General features: G+C 41.7%; 1 long non-coding RNA gene and 1 other non-coding gene across 2 annotated transcripts; one reads left to right on the top strand and one right to left on the bottom strand.

Moving 5' to 3' along the window:
• Positions 1-832: 832 nt before the first annotated feature.
• LOC140204542 (uncharacterized) lies at positions 833-19088 on the top strand. Its single transcript, XR_011887665.1, has 3 exons — positions 833-948; positions 18068-18223; positions 19006-19088. It is a non-coding gene; the product is annotated as an uncharacterized lncRNA (long non-coding RNA).
• Positions 838-909, bottom strand: trnae-uuc (transfer RNA glutamic acid (anticodon UUC)). The gene has a single exon. It is a non-coding gene; the product is annotated as a tRNA-Glu (tRNA).
• Positions 19089-27097: the final 8009 nt, after the last annotated feature.

The raw sequence follows: 27097 nt of genomic DNA, 5'->3' as shown, positions 1-27097 counted from the left end.
GTTCATTTGACATGCCATAGGTGTAACATTATTTTCTTTAGGAAGAAAGCTTATTTCGAAGATTGAGCGATACATAAAAAGCGAAGAAGCAAACTGGACGAAAGGGTCCTAGCAGGACAAATAGTTGGGAAAGATCATTCAGACATTCAGCAAGGCTTCGGGGATCGCAACATCCATTCATTCGTTTTGCACTGGCATTAGCACCTAGCTGGGATTTAAGATTTTCAAACTACGAACTGCCGGGAGTTATGAAGAGTGTAGATAGGGTTATGAAACACTGCCCTAGAACTGGAAAGCTACCGATAAAATACACCAAATAACTTAATTATGTCAGCCTAGTTGTTTAATGCGAAGCTAGACAAATTTATTTGCAACAATTAGTAGACATCATCCTAAAGACTCCTTTATCTGGACTCCACGCACTGCACAGAGAAGTGTATCTTTGGAGACGCTCCCTTCGATTACAGTACAGCTCCTACTTTTCCCAGAAATGATCCCGAAAGACTTTTCGACATTTCATATGTCATTGGGGAAATAGTACAGGTTAGAGATCCGTCTTTAACCGCGCCTAAATCTCTGCTAGGCCACACAACCCGCAGTCCAGTCCTTGCACATATTTCAAGGAAAAGAACATCCCTAATATCGCCAGCCTAGCATAGCCTCCACACTGTACATATCTGCTCGGTCCCGGAAGCAGCCTGCCCGTAGAGACCGGCCTGCCTCCAGGGGTTCAGATTGCTGCTCGACCTCATAGCTGTCGCACTCACCCAAAATGTTAAGCTCACTTAGGAAATTGTTAAGAAATGTTTTATTTTACAAGATACAAGAAAATTGTAATTCCCATACCGGGAGTCGAACCCGGGCCGCCTGGGTGAAAACCAGGAATCCTAACCGCTAGACCATATGGGAACGGCTGGTAAACAGAGGTTATTAATGAAGTCCAAGCTGGTAAGAGTATTGCAGTATTTTACTCAAAGTTATAGTTAACTCCAGATCATAAGGCAGAGAGTTCCATAGCTAGGGATGAACTTAAGAAACTAGGAACCAACAGCAAGTCAGTCAGCAATGGAGCTTCTCTTCTTTTCTACGACCGGCTCTATCTCAGTTTAGTCTGCTTTAAAATGTGTAGTAACTTCCATAAACCAGAAAATGTGCTACTGGAGCGCTTGGGTTACTGATCACTTTTAGAGTTTATTGTAGTGTATTTATTAGTTCAGTAATATTTGAATAATATTGTAAATATACTGTTTGATTATACATTCTTTATTTGCTTAAATAACTCATTACGAGTATATGTAAAGTACGTGTACCGCGTACGTCATGACGTGTCACACAATACCCGCGCCCCTCTTTAAAATAATAAAAACTTGATAAACACGACTTATCTTCCGGCCTCCTTGCTTTTGATGTTTTAGAGTTACAGAATATAACAGTGGTGACGAAGTATTTTTAAAACAAACCCAAGACGACTATCTACCTGTTGGAGTTCAAGTTTTTTAAAAACGCAGCGAGAAACAGTCGTTTGTTAAAAAGAGCAGTGAGAAACGTGTTAAAGAAAAGCACAGCGAGAAACGATTGAGTTAAGAAAAATCGTAGCACGTTTTCTTTGCAAAATGAAAGACGATCAAGTTTTTTAAAAGCCAGAAAACAAACGGAAGAATTCACTGAATCATAAACAATACCAGGTGATAATAATAAATAAATAAAAGCAGAAATGGCTACATCAGAAGGATAGACCCGTTTGATTGCACAAGAGATAATTGGATTTTGTATATGGAGCAATATTTTGAAGCAATTGAAATAGCCAATGAGAAACGATTGCCAGTTTTGCTACACGCATTGGGTGTAAAGACAGTTTGCTCATAAGTAATTGACTACTCCAACCAAACCAGCTGAAATGAGCTTTGCTGATAATTTCAGAGCAATGCAGAAACATTAAGAGCCAAACCCATTGTTGGTTGTGGAACTCTTTAAGTTTCATGGAATCAAAAGGAAGGGGAATCCATTTCAGTGTATGTGGTTGAATTGAAGAAGTTGTCTGATCATTGTCAGTTCAGTGATGGACTTATTGACACACTTACCGATCACTTAGTTGTGTAATCTTACAAGAAAGTTTTCAAAAACGGCTCCTAACTGAAGCAACACACACAAAATGCTGGATGAACTCAGCAGGTCAGGTGGCATCTATGAAATCGAATCAACATTTTGGGCCAAGACCCGTCTTCATGATGGCTGAATTGAAGCTCAACTTACATTTAAAAAGAAGTTCAAATAGCTATATTGAGGGAAGCAGCAGATAGAGACGCAATCGAGTTGCAGTCAGGAATGAAAGAAATTCCAATGCCAAAACAGAAACCTGCCTGGCCAAAAAAAATATGTTACTGTTGTGGCAGTGTCTCACATACACCAGACCAATGCAGGTTTAAAGGTGAGACTTGCAGAAAATGCAGCATTAGTAAGACACATACGAAGAGCATGTCGGGCAGACAAGAATAAATGGACTGCACAGTAAGAGATGAAGATAAAAAGTCAAGCTGCAGTCCTAAAAAGAGCACAAATCTGCATGTTGCTAATAAAAAAAAATGAGAGTGATACAGGTCTGGGCACCCTTGAGATTTACAATGTGAGAACTCACAATAGACAAGCAATTTGGCTACACCAGAAACAGCAAATTAATTAAAATGGAGTTGGACACTGGCTCAGCTGTTTCAGTCATCCCACAAAATTAGTTTAAACTGCATTGCAAAGAAACTGAACTGAAGCCTGCAACTAAGCACTTCAATTGAGAAAAGATAACTCCTGTGGGAATGATGTTTGTAATAATGAAATACAACAACCAACAAGTCACATTGGCTTGTATGTGATAAAAACAGGAGGGCTAGCATTGTGGGGGAATGAGTGGCTGAGACAACTACAACTTGGCCATTGCTTGGAGGCAATTCAATGTGGCAGAACTGAGGCAAAGTGAATAGAGGTGAGGTAGAGTACAAGTCCAAGCGCAAGGAAAGACCCAAGATTTGATCGATTTAATGGCTGGGCTGAATTGGATAGGTCAGGTACAGGCTGAATTGAAGCAGCGGGGCTCGGGCCCAAATAGTATATGTAAGCAACAGGGCCCAGATCTGAGACCTGAGGTTTGGATGATTTAAGCGCTGGGGCAGATTGAAAAGATCAGGGTGTCGGGGCCAGAGTCGAGGGACATACCAGTTCAGTTCACGACTCTGTGAGTTTACTCGTCTCTGTGCTGAACTTAGGTTGTGACCTGCAACTGGCAGGCTGCTGAATCGGCTGCAGTGATGCCTGTCTTCATGTTGCGGACTCACTTTTGTGTACTGAATGCCATCTGCTTACTTTTATTGTTTTTTCTCTCTGCACATTGGGTTTTTGAAAGTCTTTTTAAATAGGTTCTATTGGGTTTCTTTATTTTGTAGCCACCTGTAAGCAGACAAATCTCAAGGTTGTATAAAGTATGCATACTTTGATAATAAATTTACTTTAAACTTGAACTAGAGAGGGGATCTGTTTGCATGCCACCTCCCCTGCAATCGAGTCAATGGAAAGTAAATTAAGAAAAGTGCTACAACCATGTTCAAGCATAGCATTGGAAAATTCAAACACTTCAAGGGTAAAATACTGTTAAATGAAAATGCCACACCCAAGTTATACAAAGCCTACTCGGTTCCATATACTATCTGTGATAAAATAGCCAGTGAGCTAGATGGCTTGGAGGCTGAAGGAATTCTTTACAAGGTTGAGTGGAACCCATGGGCAACGCCAGTGGTCCCAGTAGCCAAGCAGTATAGGTCTGTCAGGATCTGCGGTGATTTTAAGTTCACTATCAATGCAGTACTAAATGTGGATCCATACCCTCTGTCCAGGATAGAAGATACCTTTGCAAACCTTTCTGCAGGAAAACACTTAAGCAAAGTGGACTGAACTGAGACCGAATTACAGATGGAGATGGAAGATGAGTCCAAAATGTTTCTCACTATCGCTATAATAAGCTTATTTCTGGAGTAGCATTTGCATCTGCACTCCAATGAAAGCTATGAACCAGATACTGCAAGGCTGTCCAGGCACTCAGTGTTACCTGGATGACATCATTGTTACCAGTAAGGATGACAAGGAATATCTCCAAAATCTCACGACACTTTTAAAAACATTAGAAGGTTATGGGTTCAGAGCATGACTCAACAAGTATGAATTCTTTAAATCAAGCATTACTTACTGTGGTCACACTATTGACACACAAGAATTACACAAGTGTGCAAGAAAATTCAAGCAGTGGTGGATACCCCAAGGCCAAAGAGAATGTATCACTGTTGTGGTCCTTTTTTAGGATTTGTCATTTACTATAACAGGTTCCTGGCTACTGTGCTCCACCCCTTCAACTCGTTACTACGGATTGGGAAGAAATAGCAACGACAAAGCTGTGTGAGGTGACTTTCCAAAAGATAAAGGAAATGGTGACATCAGACACTGTACTCACACATTATGATCCACATCGTCCAGTGAAACGTGCCTGTGTTGCCTTGCATTATGGTATACATGCAGTCATGTCATATAATATAAGTGATAAAAGTAAACACCCCATAGCCTTTGCATCACATTGTGTGAAGCTTGCGTGCACTGTTTGGGATGCCAACAGGTCCAGAAGAAAAGTGTCTAGAGTTGTCAGAACCACTTCCTGCAGTCCCAGAGTCAACTCCTACAGCCTCCACAGAGGCATCCCTGGAACCTGAGATGGTTTCAGAGCCACAGGTCTCTCCTTCCAAATAGAGTGACCCCCCGCCCCCCATCAGGAATATCATTATCACACAAAAGTAAATCCTCCACAGCAATTAAATCGATAGGCCTGAATGAAACAATTTTGAATTTACTATGCTGTGGATATCTATATAGCAATTGTATTATATTGTGTACTGTATATATAGTTGAGATTCATTATTGATTTTATAGCTTAGCAGGTGGGATTGTTATGTATTTAATATCTTAGTGATATTTGACTAATATGGTAAACATATGTTTCTGTAAGCATTCTTTATTTGTTTAAAAGTTCAAAGTAAGTTTATTATCAAAGTACACATATGTCACCATCTACAATCCTAAGATTCATTTACCTGCAGGCATACTCAATAAGTCCATAATAGTATAATAACCATAATACCAATGAAAGGCAGCGCCAACTTGGGTGTTCAGCTGATGCACAATAGACGGCAACTGTGCAAATACAAAACAAAAGAAATAATAACAATTAATAAATAAGCAATAAATATTGAGAACATGAGATGAAGAGTCCTTGAAAGTGAGTTCATAGGTTGTGGGAACATTTCGATGATGGGGCAAGTGAAGTTATCCCCATTAGTTCAAGACCTGATGGTTGAAGGGTAATAACTATTCCTGAACCCAGTGGTGTGAACCCTGAGGTTGCTGTACCTTCTGCCTGATGGCAGCAATGAGAAGAGAGTATGTCCTGGGTGGTGGGGATTCCTGATGATGTATGCTGCTTTCCTGCAACAATGTTTCATATAAATATGCTTAATAGTGGGGAGCACTCTACCTGTGATTGACTGGGTCGTGTCTGCTACTTTGTGTCGAATTTTCTATTCAAGGGCATTGGTGTTTCCATACTGGGCTGTGATGTAGCTAGTCAATATACTCTCCACTACACATCTGTAGAAGTTTATCAAATTTTAGATGTCATGCTGAATTTTTGCAAACTCCTAAGGAAGTAAAGGTGCCGCTATGCTTTCTTCATAATTGCACTTACACGCTGGGCCCAGGAGAGGTCCTCTGAAATAAAAGTATCAAGGAATTTAAAGCAGCCACCACATGATACACATGCGCCTCACTTGAAGTAAAATTTAACATACACTAGTTATCTCCAGGCTCCCTTGTTTTCCTTTCAACTAGTTTTAATGTTTTGGAATTACAACACAACACTTCTTACCAGCGTGAACTGAACTCTTAATCTAATGCTGATTTTTATTTAAATGTACTGTTATAAGGGTATGACTTTTTACATTACATGTTATTGAAAGTAACAGAAAAGTTGGCTACAGAATAAATTTCCATAAAAACTGTTTTGCTTAATATCGGACTGTCGTTTACTACTGAAATATTTACAGCTTCAGATAAATAGGTGGATTTTACTTCAATGAGTGTCTGTTCTATTGTTCGTGATGGTTGGACTCATTTGTAACAGTGCTGTTATGCACGCACAAGCTGCTTGAACTGAGGTCTTTTCAGTGGATGCTAATTTGCCATACACCTGTAGGGGGCATTGCAGCTTATTTTGACATTGCTTTCAGCACCCAATAGCTGCACAATAAGTGATAGGAAGTGGCAAATGACTGGAGGTAAGAGGAAAATAAATTTTCTAGTGTTTGATGTAACAGAAGAAGTATGTATAAAAATTAGCTGATTAGCTCTATCAGGTCACCTCTCATCCTTTGCCTCTCCAAGGCCTTTTCTCCTTGGAGAGGCAGAGGATGAGAGGTGACCTGATAGAGGTGTATAAGATAATGAGAGGCATTAATCATGTGGATAGTCAGAGGCTTTTTCCCAAGGCTGAAATGGTTAACACCAGAGGGCACAGTTTTAAGGTGCTTGGAAGTAGGTACAGAGGAGATGTCAGGAGTAAGCTTTTTTTTATGCAGAGAGTGTTAAGTGCATGAAATGAGCTGCCAGCGATGCTGGTGGAGGTGGATATGACAGGATCTTTTAAGAGACTCCTGGATCAGTACATGGAGCTTAGAAAAATAGAGGGCTATGTGTAACCCTAGGTAATTTCTAAGGTAAGTACATGCTCGGCACGGCATTGTGGGCCGAAGGGCCTGTATTGTGCTGTAGGTTTTCTATGTTTCTATGTCCTTGTGGGCTCAGATCAACAATTCAGCAAAAATGGTCCAAACAGGGCAAATGGTAAGAATTACATTCCCTGCAACATTAATGTGTCTAACAGCCTCTTAAGTACCACTTTACTATCTGCTTCCACCACTCCCCTCCAGTTCCAGGCAGCTCGCCCTCTGTATAAAGTAAAACTTTCCCACCCATCTGCTTTAAACTTTCCACCTCTCACCTTAAATGCACGTCCCTAGCACTTGGCATTCCTACCTGGAGGAAAAAAAATTCTGACCTTCTCCCTTATTTGTGCCTCTCATATGCTTACAAACTTCTACCAGATCTCCCCTGAGCCTCTATTGCTCCAAAGAAAACAACTCAAGTTTGTCAAACCTAGTCATATCCTCTGAACCAGGCAGTATCCTGGTAAACTTCTTTTGCACCCCTTCCAAAGCCTCCGCATCCTTCCTGTAAACACGAGGAAATCTGCAGATGCTGGAATTTCAAGCAACACACATCAAAGTTGCTGGTGAATGCAGCAGGCCAGGCAGCATCTCTAGGAAGAGGTACAGTCGACGATTCGGGCCGAGACCCTTCGTCAGGACCAACTGAAAGAAGAGCTAGTAAGAGATTTGAAAGTGGGAGGGGGAGGGGGAGATCCAAAATGATAGGAGAAGACAGGAGGGGGAGAGATGGAGCCAAGAGCTGGACAGTTGATTGGCAAAAGGGATATGAAAGGATCATGGGACTGGAGGCCGAGAGAGAAAGAAAAAGGGGAGGGAGGAAGCCCAGAGGATGGGCAAGCGGTTTAGTGAGAGGGACAGAGGGAGAAAAAGGAGAGAGAGAGAAAAAGAATGTGTGTATATAAATAAATAAATAATGGATGGAGCTTCCCCCCCCTTTCTTTCTCCCTAGGCCTCCTGTCCCATGATCCTCTCATATTCCTTTTGCCAATCAACTGTCCAGCTCTTGGCTCCATCCCTTCTAGAGAAAGATCTTCATCGAAGAAGTGATAAAATTAATTGAATCTCACCGGGTTTGATAGTGACATTCTTAAAACATCACTATCTTTCAGTGGATTCCAGTTAATCGGGCCATTGGCTAATCAGGGTAGCGGCTTATTTGGAACAACTCTTTAAGAGCAAAATCTGTTTGAGAAAATTGCTGGAATTCCCTTGGCTTATTTGGACACTATTCAACTTAATGGGGGCAGGGGTCTGTTAACGAACAGGTTCTAACTTATATCAGTCATGCACAATTGTATAGCTGTTAGACGCTACACTGTGCTCGGAGTGAACAGTTTTTAAATAGTGTCAGTTGCATGTTTTAGTGTTCAAAAATCAGTAATTTTGTAACAGATTGTTGGTGAGAAATAAGCAGTAAGACAATGCAGAACTGTTTTGTTCAGTGCAGTTTCAAACATTCAGGCTTGGAGATGCCAGAAACGGGTGGGAGTGAAAATGAGACTATTTCACTACTTCAACAAGTTAGGACTACGAAGAATTTGAAGGTCTCAACAATTATCGTGAAGGTTACAATGAAATTGAAGATTTGGAGGTTGCAATTGTCAATAGTATTGTATAAAGGCAGTCCATTAACTGCACTGATTTAGTTCATTGGGTACACTAGATGAATTCAATAAATATAAGGATAATATATACAGTTTTATAGTAACGTAGTACCATTGGTAGTGTTCTAGTTTGTTCTGTACTTCATTTAAATACATAATTTGTTACTCAGTTTGTCTTTTTTATTCCTTATTAACTATTTCCATGAAACTTTGGCTAATTGCAGCAGCCGCTTAATTGGGCCAATATGTACTTGTCCTGATATGTCCCAATTAACCAGAATCTACTGTATTGTGTTAAACTTAATCTATTGGTGCATGGAACAAGCTAGCTGAGGTGGATAGGAAAATTCAGTTGAAAGACAATAAGTGAGCAATGGTACAAACTGAACCATCGGACACTGAAATCACCAAGGCATAGAAGGCTACATGCTGATTTAGATGTATCAACTGTACATCAAAATATACAGTGAAATGCATCATTTGTGCTAACAAACACAACCCAAGGACACGTAAGGCGCAGCCTGCAAGTGTTGGCACACATTACAGCGCCAACAAAGCATGTCTACAATATTCAGCAGAACAACACAAGCAACAACAACAATGCAACAAGAGCAGCAAAACAAAACAACAGGAAAACAAGCCCCTTTCCTCCCTCCCACCCACATACCAACTTCACACACTCACACAGACCGGCCTCCAGGCAGAGGACAGGCTGCTTCTGGACTTCCAACCTACATTCTCTGGCCTAGACTCTTAGACATAGAGACTCTGACTTCTGGACATGCCATGGGACCTCCTGACTTGCAAACAATGGGACTTCCAGACACACTGACTTCAACCTTCATACTTTGAATTTTGGTATTGAACCCAGAAATCAGCAATCATGGGAAATTGAATACAGAGCCTGAAACTAAGGACTTGGACCTGGGGTGGGAAGGGGGTCACAGGCCCTCATGCTTCTTGCCCACACGGACCTTTAATCCCAGGACTCACTGGCTTGGGGTGTCTCCAGGCCTTGTCCAAGGGACCCACCTACTTTGTTCATTGATCATGAGGATCACTAGTCTACGTCTGAGCTCCTGCCAACCTGCCATCAGTCAATGGGGATCGATGGCCTTCTACTACAGAGCACACTGACCTGGCCTTGTACTTCTCATTTACTGCCACAGATCTCTAACTCCTTCATCCCTGTCCATAAACCCTAACCTGTCCCCTAACGCTCCATGCTGCAGCCAAAATGTTCCCTCCAAACCTGAAAGAAAACAATGAAGTCTGAGCCACAATTATTGACGGACGTCACAGGTCAGTGCAATCTTGACTTGACAGAAAGCCAAGTGCTGAAAAGGAGTTTAATACAGATGGGCGCTCAATGATTGGCATGGGTGTGGTGGGCTGAGTGGTGTATTTCACTGCTGTAAGGTTCTAAAAGTAATCAGGAATAGGAGCAATAAAAGGCCACTCTTGCTCTGCTATACAAGATGACGACTGATCTCCTAAATCAACTTTTTTCCTGCCCTATTCTCATATCCCTCAATCCCTCTAATATCCACCAACAGACCCATCATTCCCTGTGCTCCCTCTTCAACATACTTAAGGGACTATTTTCCACTTTAACCAATGTTAACCCTTCTCAAGTACTTTCACCCCTTTCCCAGGTAAACCTGCCCTTTTAACCTCTCCCTTCTGCACCAGTCACAGACCCAAGTAGCCCTTCCAGGTGAATTTACTTGCTCTTCTTCCAATCTAGAGTACAGCAATCAATGATCAAAATGGGGTCTCCGTTACATTAGAAAAAACAAATGCAGATTGGATGAATACTTTGCAGGACAACTCTGTTCAATTTGCAGAACTGAGCGTAGATTTCTCATCCTTCCTATTTTAATTCTCTGTCCCAGCCTGTCTTCCACTTGCTGCAATTTCCTGTGAATCCCATCATAAATTGGAACTTCACTTTACATTTTCTTCTAGGCTTAAATTTCATAATTTTTTTCTCTCTCCCTCAAGATGAAATTCTGTTTAAAAGTTACAGGATGTGAAAGCCAGCACACTAATTTAGACTGTGCAATTGTGTTATTTTGGAAGCAGACAGATAATCTTAGGACAGAATAATCACATTAAGTCTACCAGGAACATGCTAATAACGTACATTACATTAAAACAAGTAAGGCTAGAACATTGACTAAGTAACAATGAATGGAGTAGGGCAGAAACAAAGGGTCATGTTGCTGAAGCAAATCAAATTAGTCACAAAATTCAAGACGATAAATATAAGAGCACCATTCAAGGGCGAGCTCAAGGATACTATTGAATGGCTTAATCCACAGAAGAGACAACACTTATAATAAATTAAATATAAAATTCACTTTTGACCAGAACAGAAGTAAGATAGTTCTGGGAATTATTAGTTAGTTGGCAAAATCAAGAGAAAATGAGAGCACAAAAACGAGAGGAAGGGAAGGTGAGTATGAAAATGGGAGGGCATATAAGGGAAAAAGATCACAAATTGAATAAGAATAATTTGTACTTACCATCAACAAGGCACAGCAGGAGGAAGCAACCCATGCCACAAGTCATTCAGACGGCAAACCTCCATGGTTTTGAGGAACAGCCTTGATTGATGTCTTTATTATCTTTTATTCCTTTGTCCTGGATGTACTTTACTTAATAAATCTCTTGGGCTAATGACCAATGTATCTGAACTCATAATATTTTCCTGTGGTCACAAACAAATCTATTCAGTTAAATTAAGTACTATTTGGTAAACCCTGCATTTTAATAGTTGGATAAAGGAATCTTTATTTCTAATGTTGTGTCTGTGTCTCTCCTCACTGATGCTGCCTGACTTGTTGACTGCTTCCTGCCTGTTTGTTTTGTGTTTTCAGCATCTTGTTTGTTTTGCCCCTGCCTCAAATGTTCAGTTCGATGAGAAAAAATAAATGCTCATTTTAAAATTCTTTTTGTCATCTTCACAGAAGAGCAAAAAATACATTACAATCCCTGTAGCCTCAAATAAATTTAAAAGGATTCATATTTTATGCATTGCACTGTTATTGTAAAGCTTGAAAAATATGCATGTTATGTTTTGTAACTTCAAAACATTAAACTACTTCAAAGGAAGATGGGGGAGTCCAAACTGTGAGTCTAACTTCCAGTTTACTTCAAGCGAGGCACAGACGTATCATGTGGTAGCGTGATGACATATGCAACACATGTATTTTTGTAATGAATTATGTAAGCAACAGAATTCTTAAACACTATATTTACTAGATTACTTAAATATTATTGAAATATTAAATACACAACACTCATCCCTGCTTAGCTTTAAACTCCAACTCAATAGAGAATGCATCTCAACTATAATGCAACTACTATATAGACATCTACAGCTTAGTAAAATTTTAAATAGTTGCGTTCAGGCCTAAATATTTAAATGCTGGGGGATTTCTTACTCTTGTGGGATAATGTCTTTAATGACAAGCCAGTTCACTCTGCTTGGCAGGTGAGACTTATGGCTGTGAAACGATCTCAGATTCTGGGTCCTCCTCTGTGAAAATTGTAGGAACTGACTCCAAGGCTGCAGGAAGTGGTTCTGACAGCTCTGGACACCTTTCTTCCTTTTCCTTCTTCTAGTTTGTGCATCGTGAGCAGTCTTGGTTGTCAGAGGCAGTACAAGGTTTAAAAAGACTTGGGGGCTTTTGGTACTTTTCGGCAGGCTGTAATCATTGCGAGCAGTCACTTGTTTAGCTGAGGCATTGCAAAGTTTTAAAAAGAGCTCCAGGGCCTCTTGGGATTTTTCCGTGGGCTGTAGTCATAACGATCTATTAGGCACTCAGCAAAGGCCAATAAAAATAAGCAAGGTGTAAGTGCAGCGGCCATTGTGGCAGCGGACTGTATTAGAGTGGTCAGGCTTGGGTGAGAAGAAAGGGAAGCTCGAAGTAAGTTTCTAATAGGCTTTTCTTTGTCTCTTTCTTTGTCTATTAATACATAGCTAGTATGGTGAGAATGGGTCCAGGATTTGTGGTACTGTACATTATGTGGGATGTGGAAATTGGGAGACCGCCAGTCCCCATAACTATATCTGCATGAAATGCTCCTTGGAGACTGTGTTAAGGAAGTGGAGCTGTAGCTTGATAACCTTTGGCTCATACTGGAGAATGAAATGGTAAACGATATGAGCTACATGGATGTAGTTACCCATGTTGCAGGAGGCAAGTATTGTGGCATGAATGAATTCACTGAAGAAAATTACTGGTAGATACAAAGCAGCTTCTTTATTCAACAAAACAAGATAGAGCTGGCATCATAAGGGGACACTTTCAGTGGAAAGGTCTGCTAGTCAACATGGGGCTCCATATTTTATGTGCCAAACATCGAAGGACAATTCCATATTTACATTGTATGGACAAAGCTTTCTTTGAAACTACATACAACCTTCACACCTCCCGATTCACTGATTCACATCCACACCACAGACATCCAAAAGAATTTTAATCAGCATTGTCTGGACTGGGATTCACAGCTTTGAGGAATTCATTGTTCAGAGCTGCACTCCAAATTGAATGCACAATACATTTTCAGATGTGACGACTGGCAGCCAAAGTCAATTGTTATATGTATCTGTCCTAAACCCAAAAATCACTCTAACGTCAAGTACCTGGGTGACTCTCAGGAGAGGGATTGGGAATAGGCAAGCAGAACAGAGGACCCCTGTAGCTATTTCCCTCAATGGGTGTACCACTTTGGACCTGTTTGGGTGTGAGTATCTACTGCAGCAAGCCACAGCTACTGGAACTCTACCACTGCGCCTGGCTCTATAACTCAGAACAGGGCGTGGAGGGGGCACAGAGAGAAGATGAGTGCAGTAGTGATAGGGGATTCCATAGGTGAAAAAGCAGACCAGAGGTTCTGTGGATGTGAAAGAGACACCTCGATAGTATGTTGATTCCCAATGGCTCAGACTGAGTTCCACATCATTCTGAGTGTGAACGGCCAGAAATTGTGATACAGAGCTGATATTGCTATCAATGACATAGGGAGGAAGTATTGAAGAGAGAATATAGGGAATTAGGTTTGTTGTTGTTCAGTTGTTTTGTTGAGTCCAACTTCATGACCTCATGGACCAGAGGGTTTTCATGGCAAGATACAGAAGTAGATTGCCAGGCCTTTCCTTCCATGTAGATACTGCTGCTGCCCAGGTTGGGACCCGGCTGGGTTTGAACTCAGGACCATCTGCCTTGCAGTCCAGTGCTGATGCCACTACACCACCAGGGAATTAGCTAGAAAGCTGAAAAGCAGCAAATCCAGGGTAGTAATCTCTAGATTGCTGTCAATGCCAAACGCCAGTAGAGGTAAGAATAGGATGACTCGGCAGATAAGTGTGTGGATCAGGAATTTGTACAGATGGCAGGGTTTCACATTACTGAATCATTGGGGTCTCTTGTGGACAGAAATAACCTGTATAAAAAGGATGGGTTACACCTGAACCCGAGGGGGATCAGGAATTACACGAACAGGTTTGCTACAGCTGTTAAGGAGAGTTTAAACTGATTAGTCAGGGGGATGGAACCAGGGTGATATGGCTGAGAATAGGATAGTTGGTATACAAATAGACGCAGTGTACAGCGAGACTGCGAGGAAGGATATGCAGGTGACAGGACACAATTGCAGTGCTGAGCTGAAGTGTAACATGGGGGCAAAATCAAAAAGGGTGATGAATACAGGATTTAAAGTGTTATATTTGAAAGCACGTAATATAGGGGAAAAGGTGAATGATCTTGTATGCAGCTAGAGATTGGCAAGTATGACAAAATGCATATCAGTCGTGGATGAAAGATGATCATAGTTGGGAGTTTAATATCCAAGGATGCACATTGTATCAAAAGGAGAGGCAGAGCTGTGGGGTGGCTCTGTTGGTAAAAATTGAAATCAAATCCTTAGGAAGAAGTGACATAGGATCGGGAAATGTGGAATCCTGGTGGGTAGGGTTAAGAAACTGCAAGAGTAAAAAATACCCCAATGGGAATTGTATACATGCCTCTGAACAGTAGCCAGGATCTGGGATACAAATTATAGCGGGAGATAAAAAGGCGTGTGATAAGGACAATGTTATGATAGTCATGGGGGATTTCAATAGGAGATACATAAAATCAGCTTGGTGCTTAATCCCAAGAAAGGCAATTTGTAGATGGCTTTTTAGAGCAGTTTGTGGTTGAACGCACTGGGGAAAAGGCAATTTTGGATTGGGTGTTGTGTTATAAACTAGATTTGATTAGGTACCTTATGGTAAAGAAACCCTTAAGAGACAATGATCATAATATGATAGAATTCACTCTGCAGGTTGAGAGGGAGAAGCTAAGGTCAGATGTATCCATATTACAAAGGAGTAAAGGGAATTTGAGGCATGAGAGAGGAGCTGGCCAAAGTTGAATGGAAAAGGACACTAGTAGGGATGATGGCAGAACAGCAATTGCTAGTGTTTCTGGAGGCAATTTGGGAGGTGCAGGGTAGATACATCCAAAAGATGAAGAAGTATTCCAAAGGAGGATGAACCAATAGTGGCTGACTGGTATATTGCAAATGTCAGTCCACTCCTTAAGGAGGAGGGAGGCAGAAAAAGCAAACTATGGGCCAATTAACCTGACTTCAGTGATTGGGATGATATTGGAGTCCATTATTAAGGATGAGATTTTGAGGTACTTGGTGGCACATGATAAAGTAGCCCAAAATCAGCATTGCTTCCATAAGGGAGATCTTGCCCAACAAATCTGTTGGAAATCTTTGAGGAAATAACAGGCAGGATAGACAAAGTCAGAGTCAGTGGATGTTGTTTACTTGGATTTTCTTTACTTGGAAGGCTTTTGACAAGAGACCACACAAGAGATTGCTTAACAAGTTAAGAACCCATTGTATTACAGGAAAGATACTAGCATGGAGAGAAGATTAGCTGACTGAGAGGACGCAAAGATTAAGAATAAAGGGGGCCTTTTCTGGTTAGATGCCTGTGACTGTGAGTTTTGGTTTATCAACTAAAACACTCGAAATCTTCTATGGATGTACCATGGAGGGCAGTCTGACAGTCTGCATCGCTGTCTGGTATGGAGGAGGGTGGGGTGCTATTGCACAGGATCGAAAGAAGCTACAGAAAGTTGTAAAATTAGTCAGCCCCACCTTGGGTACTAGCCTCCAGAGTATTCAAGACATCTGCAAGGAGTGCTGCCTCAGAAAGGCAATGTCTGTTATTAAGGACCCCCATCACCCATGGCATGCCCTCTTCCCATTGTTACCATCAGGTAGGAAGTACAGAAGCCAGAAGAGACACACTCAATAATTCAGGAACAGCGTTGCCCTTCCTAAATGGACATTGAACCCAAGAACACTACCTCACTTTTTAAAAATAAGATATTATTTCTGTTTTGGCACTACTTACAATCTATTCAATATGCCTATATACAGTTACTGTAATTGATTTACTTATTTATTTTTTACTTTCTATATTATCATGTATTTCACAATACCACTGCTAAGTTAACAAATTTCATGACACTTGCCTGATTCTGGTTCTGAATCTAGTTGTGTTCCACAGGGGTCGGTGTTGGGACCACTTCTTTTCACGTTAAACATTAATGATTTGGACAATGAAATTAATAGATAGTTTTGTGACCAAGTTTGAGGATGATACAAAGATAGGTAGTGGGGCATGTGGTGTTGAGAAAGCAGAGGTTCTGCAGAAGGACTTAGACAGATTGGAAGAATGGGCAAAGAGGTGGCAGATAGAATATAATGTATGGAAGTATATGGTCATGCACTTTGGTAGAAGGAATAAAGGCACAGACTTTTCTAAATGGGGAGAAAATTCAAAAATCAGAGGTGTAAAGTGAGTCCTCATTCAGTCCGTGATTAAGAAGGCAAATGCAATGTTAGCATTCATTTCAGGAGGACTAGAATATAAAAGCAAGGATGTAATGCTGAGGCAGTTGTATTGGTCAGGCCGCACTTGGAGTATTGTGAGCAGATTTGAGCCCCTTATCTAAGAAAAGATTTGCTGCATTGGAGGGGGTCCAGAGGATTAGATTAGATTATGAGGACACGCAGTCCTCTTTTTTGTCATTTAGTAATGAATGCATTAAGAAATGATACAATATTCCTCCAGTGTGATATCACAGAAACACAGGACAGACCAAGACTGAAAAACTGACAAAACCACATAATTATAACATATAGTTACAACAGTGCAACAATACCATAACTTGATGAAGAACAGTCCATGGCACAGTAAAAAAGTTCAAAGTCTCTTGAAAGTCCCACATCTCACGCAGACGGGAGAAGGAAGAAAACTCTCCCTGCCATGCCCGACCACAGTCCGACTCTGAGTCGTCCGAAAACTTCGAGCTCTGATCAGCCCTCCGACACCGAGTACCGAGCACCATCTGTATCCGAACACTTCGACCTCAGCCTCGGTCGCCAGCAGCAGGCAAAGCCGGGGATTTTGGGGCCTACCCTCCGGAGATTCTCGATCGCACAGTAACAGCGAAACCAGGCATTTCAGAAATTTCTCCAGATGTTCCTCTGTTTCTCACGTCTGTCTCCATCAAATCAGAATTGTGCACGGCGTCCTACTTACAGATATGATATCATTTCACCAGAGAGCTGTGCGCGCTGCGTTGCGCTGTCATCTTCTCCTCCCGCCTTCGGATGTTCACGAGAATGATTCTGGGAATGAAATGGTTAACGTATAAGGAGCATTTGATGTTTCTGGACCTGTACTCGCTGGAGTTTAGAAGACTGGGGAGGAGATCTCATTGAAACCTATTGAATATTGAAAGACCTAGAAAGAGTAGATGTGGAAAACATGTTTCCTATAATGGAGGAATTCAAGGACCAGAGGGCAAAGCCTCAGAGGGATGTCCATTTGGAAAAGAGATGAGATGGAATTTCTTTGCCAGATGGTAGTGATTCTGCGGCATTCATTGCCATAGACCACTATGGAGGCCAAGTCATTGGATATTATCAAAGCGAAGGTTGATAGGTTCTTGGTTGATCATAGCATCACAGGTTATTGGGAGAAGGCAGGAAAATGGGATTGAGAGGGATAATAAAGCAACCTTGTTGGAATGACGGAGCAGACCCAATGGGGTGAATGGCCTAATTCTGCACCTATGTCATGTTCTTATGACTTTATGGATGCACCTATCATGGGGAAACTTGTCAAACAACTTACTAAAATCTAGTATACACACCAACTCAATATAGAATGCATCTCAACTGAAATATGTAACATATTGATCTCACACAGTCTACTATATAATACAACTCCTATCGAGATATACACAGCACAGTAAATTTTAAATTGTCTCCTTGAGACCTATATATTTCCTGACAAGAGGGTCACTCTGCTTGGCAGGAGAGACTTATGGACATGAAACAATCTAAGGTTTTGGGGCCTTCTCCACAATGGTTGTAGGAGTTGACTCTGGGATTGCAGGAAGTGATTCTAACAGCACTGGACACCTTTCATCTCCAACAATTGAACGTGCTCTCTTTAACTGACTGATGTGTTGTCTCCAAGTGACATCAGAAGCAATATCCACTGTGTAGGAGAGTGATACAGCTCTGTCCTTAATCCTTCCATGTACTGACTTTTGATCACCTTTGTAGTCCCTCACCAGGGTTGCTTGTCCAGGAGTGAAACATGGAACATTCTTATTTGAAGTACCCTCAATGTGTCTCAGCTGTTTGTCCTGCATACTCTTGAGTTGAGTTTGAGGAAATCCAAGCACGATCGCATGTGATGCCCCAGGAACAGGATAGATGGTGAGTTGTTGGTTATAGATTCTGCTGCTTTGCAATATACAAGAAAGAAATTGGCAAGCTTCTGATTCAGTGTACTGTTTTCCTGAAACTCTGGACAAACCTATCCTTCAAACCATTTGCTGCTGTGTGGTACGGTGCAGATGTAGTATGTCCTATTCTATTCATTTTCCGGAATGACTGAAACTGATCTGCAACAAACTGTGGTCCATTGTCACTGACTAAATGTTGTGGAACACCAGTTCTTGAGAAGTGGCTTCTCAACACATCAACAGTGTGCAAGGCTGTAGATGAGGCTATTGGGAACGTTTCTGGCCACTTCATAGCTGCGTCTACTACTACGAAGAAATTTGTACACGTGAACGATCGAGCAAAATCCACATTAATCCTATACCTGGATGACTGGCATTCAGCTCATCCAACACTTTAGCTCTCAATTTGGATGGTACAACACCCAATCCCTACATAAGGCAGCCTCTTTCAAGAGCAAGTTCATCCCAGCACTGGTAAAAATGGGGGAATTGGAATTTCTGCTGCACATTCCAGCCATTTTGGGGTGCCCTGTAAACTGGGGACAGTATTGGGTTTTTTCTGGTTTTCATTTGGGTCATTTCTGCTGTGATAAGAAGATTTTTGATTTGTATTAGGGAGAATATATCAAGAGGAGTGTTTGCTTTTGTAACCTTTTCTGGTATTTCTTTCTCCAAGGATAAATGGGACAATCCAGCAGCATTTTCATCATTAATTGTTATCTTGATTTCAAACTTGTAATTGTGTCCTCCAAGAAACAGAGCACATCTCTGGATTCGTGCTGCTGCTGTTAGTGGAACACCCTTCTGCGGATTGAAAATGGACATCTGTGGTTGATGATCAGCAATGAAGGTAAACTCTCTCCCATACAAGTAGTGGATGAAATGTTTAACACTGCAAACCAGACTAAAGACCTCTGTGTCAATCTGCGTGCAATTTTCTCTGCAGTGGTAAGGGAATGTGATGTAAACTTTATGGGGCATTCAATTCCATCACTCATAACGTAGCATGACTGCACCTAGACCATAGAGCAAGGCGTCACAGGCAAGCTTAATTAGATAATGTGGATCATAATGTGTGAGTACTTTTGTCTGATGTCACCACTTCCTTTGTCTTTTGGAAAGCGACCTCACACTGCTTTGCCATTTGCCATTTCTTCTTGATCTGTAGTAATTAGTTGAAGGGGTGGAGCACAGTAGCCAGGTTTGGCTGGAACTTGTTCTAGTAGTTGACAGATCCTAAAAAGGATGGCAACTATGACACTTACTTTGGCCTTGAGACATCGTCCACTGATTAATTTTTCTCAGCAAACTTGTGTAAAATCTTGTGCGTCAATGGTGTGAACACAGTAAGTGATGCTTGGCTTAAAGAATTCACACTCACTGCGTCATGCTCCGAGTCCGTAATCTTCTAATCTTTTTAACATTGTCTTGAGATTCTGAAGATGTTCCTTGTCGTCCTCGCCAGTAAATATGATGTTATCCAGGTAGCACTGAGTGCTTAGATAGCCTTGCAGCAGCTGGTCCATAGTTTTCTGCCAGAGTGCAGGTACAGATGTTACTCCAAAAATAAGGCTATTATAGCGATAAAGCCCTTTGTGAGCGTTTATGGTGAGAAACACTTTGGACCCTTCTTCCATCTCCATTTATAGGTAGGCCTCAGCTAAGTCCATTTTGCTGAAATGTTTCCCTCCAAAGATATCCTCTATCCTGGGCAGAGGGTATTGATCTACTTTCAGTATTGCATTGATGGGGAACTTAAAGTCACCACAGATCCTGACAGACCCATTCTGCTTGGATACTGGGACCACTGGCATTGCTCATGGGTTCTAATCAAACTTGGAAAGAATTCCTTCGGCCTCCAAGCAATCTAGCTCACTGGCTATTTTATCACAGGTAGTATAAAGAACCGGGTAGGCTTTGTAAAACTTGGGTGTGGCATTTTCATTTCACACTATTTTACCCTTGATATATTTGAACTTTCCAATGCCACTCTTGAACACTGCTGTGGCACCATCCAGTACCTTTCTTAATTCAATTCCAATTGACTCTATTGCAAGAGATGTGGCATGCAAGTGGTGGATGGATCTCATAAGAACACAAAAAATAGGAGCAGGAGTAGGCCAACTATCCCACTGAGCCTGCCCCGCCATTCAATAAGATCATGGCTGATCAAAACTCAGCTCCACCTACCTGCCTTTTCCCCATAACCCTTAATTCCCTTAATATGTAAAAACCTATCTAACAGTATCTTAAATATATTTAGTGAAGAAGCCTCAACTGCTTCCCTGGGCAGAGAATTCCACAGATTCATTACTCTCTGGGAAAAACAGTTTCTCCTCATCTCCATCCTAAATCTTCTCCCTTGAATCTTGAGGCAATGTCCCCTAGTTCTAGTCTCACCTACCAATGGAAACAACTTTTCTACTTCTATCCTATCCCTTTCAAAATTTTGTATGTTTCTATAAGATCCCCTCTCATTCTTCTGAATTCCAGAGAGTATAGTCCCACACGACTCAATCGCTCCTCATAGGTTAACTCCTTCATCCCTGGAATCAACCTGGTGAACCTCCTCTGCGCTGCCTCCAAAGCCAGTATATCCTTCCTCAAGTATGGAGACCGGAACTTCACACAGTACTCCAGGTGTGGCCTCACCAGTATCCTGTATAGTTGCAGCATGACCTCCCTGCTCTTGAATTCAATCCCTCTAGCAATGAAGGCCAACATTCCATTTGCCTTCGAAAAACCTGTTGTACCTGCGAGCCAACTTTTGCAATTCATGAACAAGCACTCCCAAGCCCCTCTGCACAACAACATTCTGCAACCTTTCACCATTTAAATAATAATCTGCTCTTCTATTATTCCTTTCAAAGTGGATGATCTTGCATTTACCAAGGTTGTATTCGATCTGGCAGACCTTGGCCCACTCACTTAACCCATCTATATCCCTCTGCAGACTCTCCACATCCTCTGTACAAGTTGCTTTTCCACTCAGTTTAGTGTCATCTGCAAATTTTGCTGTGCTACAGGCAGTCCCCTCTTCCAAATCATCAATGTAAATGGTAAACAGCTGCGGGCCCAGTACCAACCCCTGCAGCACCCCACTCACCTCTGACTGCCAACTGGAGAAACACCCATTTATACCAACTCTCTGCCTTCTGTTGGTTAACCAATCCACTATCCATGCCAATACACTTTCCCCGACTCCATGCATCCATATCTTATGTGGCACCTTATCGAACGCCTTCTGGAAATCCAAGAATACGACATCCCCCTGTTCCCACTATCCACTGCACTCATTATGTTCTCAAAGAACTCTAGTAAGTTTGTCAAACAGGACCTGTCCTTTCTGAATCCATGCTGCGTCTGTCTATTGGAACCACTCCTTTCTAAGTGTTTCGCTATTTCTTCCTTAATGACATCTTCAAGCATTTTCCCGACTACAGACATTAAGCTAACTGGCCTACAGTTGCCCATCATTTGCCTACATCCTTTTAAAAAAAGTGGCATGACGTTTGCTGTCTTCCAATCCGCCGGGACCCGCCCAGAGTCTAGAGAGCTTTGATAAATGATTACCCACGCGTCTACTATAACCTCCACCAAATCCTTCAGCACCCCGGGATGCATCCCATCAGGACCAGGGGACTTATCTACCTTCAGGCCCTCTAGTTTGCTCATCACTATCTCTTTAGTGACAGTGATTTTATCGAGGTCCTCACCTCCCATTTCGTCCATAAGATCCTTCTTTGGCATATTAGACGTGTCATCCACCATGAAGACTGACACAAAATAGTCGTTCAAAGCCTCAGCCATTTCCTTACCACCCAGTATCAATTTCCCCTTTAACATCAATAGGAATAGGTACAGTTGACGTTTCGGGCCGAGACCCTTCATCAGGACTAACTGAAGGAAGAGCTAGTAAGAGGTTTGAAAGTGGGAGGGGGAGGGGGAGATCCAAAATGATAGGAGAAGACAGGAGGGGGAGGGATGGAGCCAAGAGCTGGACAGGTGATTGGCAAAAGGGGATACGAGAGGATCATGGGACGGGAGGCCTAGGGAGAAAGAAAGGGATGGGGGGAAGCCCAGAGGATGGGCAAGGGGTATAGTGAGAGGGACAGAGGGAGAAAAAGGAGAGAGAGAAAAAGAATGTGTGTATATAAACAAATAAATAACAGATGAGGTACCAGGGGGAGGTGAGGCATTAGTGGAAGTTAGAGAAGTCAATGTTCATGCCATCAGATTGGAGGCTACCCAGACGGAATGTAAGGTGTTGTTCCTCCAACCTGAGTGTGGCTTCAAGCACATTGACTTTAGCCACCCTCTTCCATTTTATATATTTATGAAAACTTTTGCTATCTGTTTTTATATTTTGTGCTAATTTACTTTCATACTCTATCTTTCCTTTCCTTATTTCTTGTTTATTTGTTCTCTGTTGCTTTTTAAAGTTTTCCCAACCCTCCAGTCTCCTACTACTCTTTGCGACTTTGTACACATGAGCTTTTAATTAGATACTATCTTTTATTTCCTTAGTTATCCAAGGCTGTCTCTCCTCACACTTACCGTCCTTACCTTTGACTGGAATATATTTTCATTGACCATTGTGAAAAATCTCTTTGAAAGTATTACACTGTTCCTCAACTGTCCTACCAAATAGCCTGTGCTCCCAATCCACATTAGTCAACTCCTCCCTAATCCTGTTGTAGTCTCCCTTGTTCAAGCATAATACACTAGTTTTAGATCTAACTATTTCATCCTCCATTTGAATGTGAAATTCAATTGTACTATGATCACTCTTTCCAAGAGGATCCCTGACTACAAGATCATTAATCTTACCTGTCTCATTGCACAGGACTAGACCTAAGATAGTATTTTCCCTTGTAAGTTCAGTAACATGCTGCTCAAGAAAGCTATCACGAATGCATTCTATGAAGACCTCCTCAAGACTTCCTTGACCAACCTGATTCACCCAGTCTATGTGGAAGTTAAAATCCCCCATGACAACTGCCTCAGTTATTTTTTGGTTACTCACCTCTGCCACTACAATATTTTTATTAGGTGGCCCATAGACAACACCCACCAGTGATTTTTTCCCCTTTACTATTCTTAATCTCTACCCAGATGGACTCAACATTCTGCTCCGTAGATCTTATATTGTCTCTCACAATTGCCCTGTTCTCATCCCTAATCAAGAGTGCCACCCCACCTCCTCTGCCTTCCTGCCTATCTTTCCATATTACCTGATACCCTTGGATATTTAATTCCCAGTCATCTCCACCTTGCAACCAGGTTTCTGTAATGGCCACTAAATCATATGCCTTGATACTGTTCTGTGCTACAATTTCACTAACCTTGTTTCTAATACTACGGGCATTTAGATAAAGTGCCCTTATACCCATTATCCTTTTAGAATCTAGTGACCTATGTGATTTTTGCTTTTTACTTTTATGCATTCTACTCTTACTTTTTTCTTCACTAACTCTAGCTTTGGTCTCTGCATCACTTCCCTCTTCTCTTCTGTGTGGGTTCCCATCCCCCTGCCATATTACTTTAAAGCCTCCCCAACAGCACTAGCAAACAATCTCCCTAGGACATTGATCCTGGCCCTGCCCAGATGTAGACCATCCGGACGTTACTGGTCCTACCTCCCCCAGAAGCGGTTCCAATGCCCCAAGAATCTGAAACCCTCCCTCCTGCACTACTGCTCAAGCCACATATTCATTCTAGCTTTCCTGCTATTCCAACTCTGGCTAGCGTGTAGCACTGATAATAATCCTGAGATTATTACCTCTGAAGTCCTACTCGTTAATTTATCTCCTAGCTCCCTAAATTCAGCTTGTAGGACCTCATCCCGTTTTCTTCCTATATCGTTAGTACCTACATGCCCCACGGCAGCTGGCTGCTCACCCTCCCCTTTCAGAATGCTCTGCAGCCTCTCTGAGACATCTCTGACCCTTGCAGCCGGGAGGCAACAAACCATACAGGAGTCCCATTTGCAGCCACAGAAGCTCCTCTCTATTCCCCTTACCATGGAATCCCTGACGACCACAGCTCTGCCACTCTCTTTCTTGCCCTCATGCACAGCAGAGCCACCCACGGTGCCATGATCCTGGCTACTGCTGCCTTCACCTGATGAGCCATCGCCCCCAACAGACTCCAAAGCGGTATATCTGTTTGGAGGGAGATGACCGCAGGAGACTCCTGTACTACCTTCCTGCTACTACTCTTCCTGTTGGTCACCCATTCCCTATCTTTCCTTAGATCCTTAAACTGTGGTGTGACCAACTCACTAATGTGCTATCCACAACATTCTCAGCATCTCCAATCTTAAGTTGTAGTTATTTCAGCCAATCATATTCTACAATATTGGCCCTCCTGTTTTTATCACATACAAGCCCAATGTACATTGTTGGTTGTTATATTTCACGGTTACAAACATCATTCCCACAGGAATGATATTTTCTCCAGTATAAATACTTGGATATCTGCAGGCTTCAGTTCAATATCTTTGAAATGCTGTGCAAACTCATTTTCTGTGATGACTGAAACAGCTGAGTCAGTGTCCAATTCCATTTTTATTAATTTTCTGTTCACTTCTGGTATGAGCCATATTGTTAACTTTTCATGTAACTTTTCACATTGTAAATCTCAAGGCCACACAGTCCTGTGTCACTTCTCAACATTACCAGGTTTTTTCATCAACAGCTTGCAGATTAGTGCTCTTTTTGCAAATGCAACTTAAATGTTATCTATATCTCTTCCCTGTGCCATCCATTTATTTTTGTCTGCCTGACAGGCTCTTCAGATGTGTCCTATCTTGTTGCATTTGGTGCAAGTTTCACCTTTAAACCTGCATTGGTCTGGTGTATATGAGGTCCTTACCACAACAGTAACACAGTTTGTCCAGCGAGGCAGGGTTCTATTTAGACGTTGCAACTTTGTTCACACTCACATTCATTCTCGACTGCTTACTCAATCCTATCCCTGTTTGCTGCTTCCATTGGTAGAGTGATTTCAACTGCTTTTTTAAATGCAAGTTGTGCTTCAGTTAGGAGTCACTTTTGAATGCTTTCTTGTAAGATTGCATGAATTAAATGATCTCTGAGTGCATCACTAAGCCCATTACTGAACTGATGAAGCTTGGACAATCTTTTCAATTCAGCCACATAAGCTGTAATGGACTCCTCTTCCTTTTAATTCTGTTTATGAAAGCTAAAGCTTTCTGCAATCAACAATGGTTTCTGTTCTAAATGTTCCTGCATTACTTTAATGATATCAGCAAAGTTAATTTCAGCTGGTTTTGTTGGCACTCGTTTCTTATTGGCTATTCTATTTGCTTTAAAATACCACTCAATTCATTCAGTACACATCAGCCACTTATCACAATTGTACAATTGAATGCATCTATCTTTCCAATGTCACTAGCTATATCTGCATTTTTTCAGACCATGAGACCATAAGACATAGGAGGAGAATTAGGACATCTTCTCTAACGAGTCTGCGCTGCCATTCAATCATGGCTGATCCTTTTTTTCCTTCTCCCCCCAACTCCAGTTCCTGGCCTTCTCCCCATAACCTTTGATGCCATGTCCAATCAAGAACCTATCAATCTCTGCCTTAAATATACCCAATGACCTAGCCTCCACAGCTGCCTGTGGCAACAAATTCCACAAATTTACCACCCTTTCGCTAAAGAAAGTTCTCTGCATCTCTATTTTGAAATGGCACCCCTCTATCTTGAGGCTGTGCCTTCTTGTCCTAGACTCTGCCACCATGGGAAGCATCTTTTCCACATCTACTCTGTCTAGGCCTTTCAACATTTGAAAGGTTTCAATGAGATTCCCTCCCCCACCCCCCCAAATCCTTCTGAATTCCAGCGAGTGCAGACCCAGAGCCATCAAACGTTCTCATATGATAACCCTTTAATTCCTGGAATCATCCTTCTGAACCTCCTCTGGGCCCTCTCCAATGCCAGCACATTTTTTCTAAGATGAGGTGCCCAAACTGTACACATTACTCAAGGTGAGGCCTCACCGGTACTTTATAAGGTCTCAGCACCACATCCTCGCTCTTGTATTCTAGATCTCTTGAAATGAATGCTAACATGACATTTGCCTTCCTCACCACCAACTCAAACTGCAAGTTAACCTTTGGAGTATTCTGTACAAGGAGTCCCAAGTCCCTCTGTATCTCATATTCCTGAATTTTCTCCCCGTTTAGAAAATAGTCCACACATTTATTTCTACTACCAAAGTGCATGACTGTGCATTTTCCAACATTGTATTTCATTTGCCACTTTCTTGCCCATTCTCCTAATCTAAGCCCTTCTGCATCCTACCTGTTTCCTCAACACTACTTGCCCCTCCACCAATCTTCGTATCATCTGCAAACTTGTCAACAAAGCCATCTATTTCATCATCTAAATCATTGATATACAGCATAAAAAGAAGTGGTCCCAACACCAACCCCTGTGGAACACCACGAGTCACTGGCAGCCAACTAGAAAAGGATCCTTTTATTCCCATTCGCTGCCTCCTACTGATCAGCCAATGGTCTAACCATGTTAGTAACTTTCCTGCAATGCCATGGGCTCTTAACTTGGTAAGTAGCCTCATGTGTGGTACTTTGTCAAAGGCCTTGCGAAAATCCAAATATATAATATCCACTGCATCCCCTTTATCTAGCCTACTTGTAATCTATGATTATTTAAAAAAAATTAACCTACTTTTAGCTTAAGGTTATTTTCACCCGGTACTCTATTTATGAATGCATGAACTTCATTATTTTCTGCCTTTTTTTTAAACTTGACTATCTTTTTCCCCATACAAAGAAAAAAATCATGTTACTACAC

This window comes from Mobula birostris, chromosome 10 (genome assembly GCF_030028105.1).
Source record: "Mobula birostris isolate sMobBir1 chromosome 10, sMobBir1.hap1, whole genome shotgun sequence".
In the NCBI taxonomy this organism is placed as follows: domain Eukaryota; kingdom Metazoa; phylum Chordata; class Chondrichthyes; order Myliobatiformes; family Myliobatidae; genus Mobula; species Mobula birostris.
The sequence above is the reverse complement of the archived record's forward strand: the minus strand, read 5'-3'. Positions and strand labels throughout refer to the sequence as shown.